A 6,942-nucleotide genomic window follows, 5' to 3' on the forward strand; every position below is an offset into this window, starting at 1 on the left:
GGCTAGTCTAGTCCACAGGGAAACTGGTAGGTCGGCGATCACTCAGCGGCACAACAGAAGGGAGCCGTCACATGGCGGTGACCTGACGCTGTGGAAGATGACCGTCACAAGTGGAATGCGACTCTTTTTTTGACTCACCAAAACAAGCAAGCCGGTATGTCAGAGGCATGAAAGGAGCAGCAACGAAGCTAACTACGGCTGAAATAAGTCATCGTTTTGGATTCGAACACTTTTCTGTGTTTTCCTGAGGTTGTCTGAAGAAGATATACTTTATTGAACCCAGTGGGGTAATGTGTCCTCTCTATTTGACCCATCCTGGTTGCTTGGGGAGCAGTGGGCAGCCATCATGCCACACCTGGGGAGCAATATGGGGCTAAGGGCCTTTCTCAAGGGCCCAACAGTGGTGTGGGTCTTATCGTAGCTACACCGGGGCTGCAACCACCAACCGTCCGAGTCCCAGTCATGCAATCCCAGCCCAGCCCAATTCACAAAATATTCAAAAGAAAATGCAAAACCCTGTCTTCTGGTCTTCTTGGACAAGTATTTGACAACCCAGGTCTGCCAACGCCTCCTTGATTTCAGTGCAGATCATTGGGAATCATTGGGTTTCCCAACTCCATTCCTATGATATGGCTGACATACAGATGGGGGATTGCATGACGAATGGCTCACGATGGCTGTGTAGTATTTTACGTGTCTTGCGTGCTGAAGCTCAGGGTCCGTTCACAGAACGCTGATAGCACGTTGTCCAAGCCTCCAAGACTACGGCCTTTTGCTTACAGCACAGTCACGTTTCCTTTGACAATCAGTGCAAGGATTCCAGCTAGGTTACACAATGAACATTTCCTTGTAAGTGTGAACAATCCATTATCGTAAACCTCACAGCCAGCACCACCCCATGCCCAACCAGGGAGCCTCAGCCAAGGCTGTCCTGGATGAGATGAGGGGCTGGTTGAGTCGTATCGACTTCAAACAGCTCTTTATAGACCAGGGGGGGAATGCTGCCCACCCCAGTGGGTACAGTACAGTATTTTACACCGAGGCTGTAATTCTGTAAGGGGGGAATGTACGGTCTTACTCTCTCTTACATAATAGACGGTCGCAGTCATGTGTCCTTCATGGGTGCCAGGACTGTCGGTTAGGATAAAACTGTCACTGGAGCATAAATTAGAGTTTATACGTTATGTGAGGATCCCCCAACACACACCTCCTTCACCTCTTGCTATCTGGGGGGCTTCGAGCTGGTATTACTCTTCTGTTACTCTGTAGAGTGTCTCCTTGTGACAGTCCGCTGTGAATAAAATTTAAATTTGAAAATTGGCTGTGCAGTCTTGCAAGCTTGTGGTTGACCCAAGCTCTTCCTCCTCCTCCTCCTCCTCTTCATCCTGCTCCTCTGAAGCAGATTTCGAGGTAACACCTGTCCCCTGCTAAGTGATCCTACCAGTGCCCCCCCCCCCCCCCCAGTATAAAGAACCCTGGGTGTTGAGTGGCGGGCAGGACTGACGAGGACAGGCGTAAGGCTACAGGTTGGCCAAAGCCATTTTGTCACCTGTCATGAAACGTGACATGAGTATGCTCATGTTCACATACATGTACATAAATACACTCTCTCGTACATGCATGCACACATGAACAGATTAACAGTAACAGGACTCCCTGGCCCTTCAAAAGTGTCTCCCCTCAGCTTCATGGCATCTGTTCAAATCTGTCTTCTTGTTTTATATTCTAGTTTATTGTTGTCATCTCAGACAATCCACGCAGTAAGGTGTTCTACTTGGGACAATATTTTCTCGTCACGTAGCTGGGTTTTGGTGCCATTTTGGGGCAGAATTTTGCTGACTTGGTACCCCTTAGGGTTCTCAAGTTGGCAGTATCAGGTTAGTTCACTGGAGCTGGGGGCTCTAAGGGTGGGGTGGAGGGGTTAGTGGCAGAGAAGTCTGTAGGCAGGTATGGTAAGCCTCTGAAGTTATCCCACTGCTGAGAAATTCTCAGAGCTGTTTTGCCGGCCTTGAAGCAGTGTGAACACTTTGAGGCAGAATCTATTGGTTACAGCTTGAACACATGTAGCCAGTCCTACAAGGCAAAGCGAATCATTTCTGCATTCTAAATCATGTTGAATTTCAGTCAGGACATATGTGTGTGTGTGTGTGTGTGTGTGTGTGAGACAGAGAGAGAGAGAGGGAGAGAGAATGTTGTTTTGAAGGCCCTTAACCCTGCATTGCTCCAGGGGAGGATTTTCTTCTGCTTAGTCTAAATCAACTGTAAGTCACTTTGGATAAAAGCGTCAGCCAAATGACACGTAACGGATATCTAGTCCTTCTAATAAGTAGGCCTAAGTGTTCACCCATTCCTGATTCTATTGTTCTATTCCAGAAATCCTAGCTCTAATGCTCATATTTATTCTTTAAATTCAAACAAAGAATTGGTGGAAAATATGTACACAACGAGTAGTAAATATGTATTTTATTCCATTACATAATTAACTTGAAATGTTCCTATAAATATTGGTTTATTGATACTAATGTGTATAAACAAAGACAGGAGCACTGTGATGAGGTGAAAGTCCATTCTACATCATGTACATTACATCAAATAACGTTTGTGAATATGTCAATCATCGTGTGAATGTCGTGCTGAAGACACACCAGTACGCCTGGTAGTGCACGACCAAGTAGTAACCGACAAAGCAGGAGGACTTAGAGCACGATGGGAAATGTAGTCTCGGAGACCAACTTTTCAGCAAAAAGCGGAGGCCCCCCTCTGCAGTGTAATTCTTATCACCGCCCCAACAGAACTGGGCTCTGTAGGAAGGTTGCCATGGCAGCGTGAGGACAGCACTCGTGGGTAATATCAGCCCCTACTCGGGGCGTGTACCACAGCTGAGCCTTCACTGATACAAAAATACTCTCTTCAACTGCCATTGGCTGCCAGCACATTTGCTAAGATGTGCATACTGGTCTGCCCCCCCCCAAAAAAAGGCAAATGTTTCAGTGAAGGAATGGGCTTAGAATTGTGCACTCCAATCAGGGAAAGCAAAAACCTATGACTTTAAAATTATTATTGTGCAAAACTGCCAATTTGGAATGCCCACGGGGGACGTCTGACAGTTGACGCCGCAGTCAGCGTAATGCTTTGGGATTCAAATGGTTGAAGCTAAAAACAACTGCAACTTTTCACGAGGGGGGGACGAGTATGTTGTTTGACTGGCAGATGGGCCAGGCAGCATCAGTCGCTCACCTGGCCCTGAGATCGGGCCCCGCCTCACACATACCCCACCGGTGCCGGTGCCAAGTTCGGGGTATGCTGCAGTTTACTGCGATCTCCCAAACTGCAGGATATTGTCTGTGAGGCCTAACTGCTCTCTGCCATATGAAAAACGATTTATGGCATAAACAAGTGTCATTGGCCTGAGAATTACAGCCACCTGCAGTGCAATACAAGCTCAGGCCTGGATGTACCTGCATGTATTTTGTCTACTGGTTATGTGACACGACAAGAAACTCTCCAGCAGTAGGTGGACGTTGGGGTGTCATGATTGGATGATGTCAGTGGCAGTTATGTCAGTGGCAGTTATGGCCAGCAGTCTACTGGGGCTGAAGTATCTCCCAGGAGTCAGCAGAGAAGCTGAATTTTGAATCTTGAATCTAGTCGACAGAGCAACTGCAGCCTCCCTGTGCTAGCTGAGGATGAAGTGGGCTGGGCACTTGACCTGGTAGAATTGTAAAATAATAAGATGTATATATTTATATTTTATATGGCATATATATATATATATATATATATATATACACACACACACATACATACTCAGTGAGCACTTTATTAGGTATTTCTTAGACTTCTGCTGAGAGTTATGATGTGTTGTTTGTTCAGAGATGCTCTTCTGCATACCACTGTTGTAATGAGTGGTCATTTGTGTTACTGTCTGCAGAATTGCTGCTCACTGGATTTGTTTAGTTTTCTGCACTATTCTTTGCAAACTCTAGAGACTAGTTTACATGAAAATCCCAGGAGATTCTGAGATACTCAAAGCACTCTTGTCTGCCACCAACAACCATTCCACAGTCAAAGTCACTTAGATCACATTTTCTCCCCATTCTGATGGTTGATGCAAACATTAGCTGAAGCTCTTCACCCATATCTACATAATTATATGCATTGCACTGCTGCCACACAATTGGCTGATTAGATAGTCGCATGAATGAGTAGATGTAATATTGTTCCTAATAAAGTGCTTGGTGAGTATATATATATATATATATATATATATATATATATATATATATATATATATGAATATACATAATATACATACTGTGCAAAAGTTTTAGGCAGGTGTGAAAAAATGCTGTAAAATAAGAATGCTTTCAAAAATAGAAATCTTAATAGTTTATTTTTATCAATTAACAAAATGCATGAACAGAAGAAGTGAATGAACAGAAGAAAAATCTAAATCAAATCAATATTTGATGTGTGACCACCATTTGCCTTCAAAACAGCATCAATTCTTCTTGGTATACTTGCACACAGTTTTTGAAGGAACTCGGCAGGTAGGTTGTTCCAAACATCTTGGAGAACTAACCACAGTTCTTCTGTGGATTTAGGCAGCCTCAAATGATTCTGTCTCTTCATTTAATCTGACAGACTCGATGATGTTGAGATCAGGGCTCTGTGGGGGCCATACCATCACTTCCAGGACTCCTTGTTATTCTTTACTCAGAAGATAGTTCTTAATGACATTGGCTATATGTTTGGGGTCGTTGTCCTGCTGCAGAATAATTTTGCCAATCAGATGTCTCCCTGATGTTATTGCATGATGGATAAGTATCGGCCTGTACTTCTCAGCATTGCGGAGACCATTAATTCTGACCAAATCCCCAACCCCATTTGCAGAAATGCAGCCCCAAACTTGCAAGGAACCGCCATCATGCTTCACTGTTGCCTGCAGACATTCATTCTTGTACCGCTCTCCAGCCCTTCGGTGAACAAACTGCCTTCTGCTACAGCCAAATATTTTGTGCATAGTTGAATCGCTTGGCCTTGTTTCCACATCAAAGGTATGGCTTTTTGGCCGCAATTGTTCCATGAAGACCACTTCTGACCAGACTTCTCCACACAGTAGATCGGTGTACCTGTGTCCCACTGGTTTCTGCCAATTCTAAGCTGATGGCTCTGCAGGACATCTTTCGATTGCGAAGGGAAGTAAGCATGATGTGTCTTTCATCTTCTGCATTAAGTTTCCTTCGCCGACCACTGCGTCTACGGTCCTCAACGTTGCCCGTTTTTTTGTCGGCCTTGAAATTTCTGCTTGGGAGAGACCTTGCTGATGCAGTATAACTACCTTGTGTCTTCTTGCTGTGCTCAGTCTTGCCATGGTGTATGACTTCTGACATTAAACTTCAGCAACCTCACCTTGGAAGCAGAGTTTGGCTGTTCCTCACCCAGTTTTAACCCTCAGCTTCAGCTAATGTTAATGATCAACCTACATATTAAATTAATGCTCATTAGCTCCTGTTTGGTATAATTGGTTAATCACACACCTGACTATACACCTACAAAATCCCTGACTTTGTGCAAGTGTACCTAGAAGAATTGATGCTGGTTTGAAGGCAAAGGGTGGTCACCAAATATTGATTTGATTTCAATTTTTCTTCCGTTTACTCACTTTACATTTTGTTAATTGATAAAAAAGAAACTATTAACATTTCTATTTTTGAAAGCATCCTTACTTTACAGCATTTTTTCATACCTACCTAAAACGTCTGCCAATTCATATATATATATATATATGAATTGGCTGCTAGTGGATGTGTGATGATTGGTCGTTTGGCCTATGAACACTGTGCGTCACACAGGTGGTGTGTGATGATTGGCTGTTTGGGCTATGAACGCTGTGCGTGACACAGGTGGTGGTGGGTGATGATTGGTCGATTGGGCTATGGACACTGTGCGTGACATAGGTGGTGGTGGGTGATGATTGGTCAATTGGGCTATGGACACTGTGCGTGACATAGGTGGTGGTGGGTGATGATTGGTCAATTGGGCTATGGACACTGTGCGTGACACAGGTGGTGGTGGGTGATGATTGGTCAATTGGGCTATGGACACTGTGCGTGACACAGGTGGTGGTGGGTGATGATTGGTCAATTGGGCTATGGACACTGTGCGTGACACAGGTGGTGGTGGGTGATGATTGGTCACAGCCCAATCATCAAATCACCACACATCAGTGCTGCATTGGGAGTGTGATGATTTGATCCTGTGCACTCTGTGAGGCAATGAGATTGGAATTTTATGCTTGGGCAATTGGGCTGTGCTACTCATTTTTACAGACAGAGTGTCCCTTGCTGACTTTGAACTCTGATTCACTTTCAATCTTTACAGTTTATTTACACTCCTACTTCCGTTATCATGCATTTATACAACTGGATGATAAGATGTTACAAAATCAATTCACATTGTGTGCCGTGTTCAGGAATACAACAGCAATGCTCAACTTAGGAATCAAAAACGGCAACCTTCACATCATCAGCCTGGCTCATGTACTAATAATACTGTATTGCTAATTTACTAATCATAATAATGTACTGATAATTTACTAATCACTATAATTAACTAATAAACCAATCATATTGTCTGCACAGACTTACAGATTTTGGGCCAGTATTTAAACCAAAACAATAGGGGGTGAACACAAGGCATGAGTATATGATTTTTCCCTTTCCCCAGTGACTTTTGAAAGCAAATCAATATTTCAGGATTATTCTTTTTGGATTTCCCACGTGTAGTATTTAATTAGGCAGTATTGTATGAGGCGAGATGACCATGAATACATAATCAGTGTGCATCAACGTTTCTGCATAATCTTCAATAATATATTCTCAAGTGAGACATCCTTAGTATGGCCAGTCGCCTACTTAATAGCTACTTTCGTGCAGATAA

The sequence above is a fragment of the Conger conger genome, chromosome 16 (assembly GCF_963514075.1).
Source record: "Conger conger chromosome 16, fConCon1.1, whole genome shotgun sequence".
Taxonomy (NCBI): domain Eukaryota; kingdom Metazoa; phylum Chordata; class Actinopteri; order Anguilliformes; family Congridae; genus Conger; species Conger conger.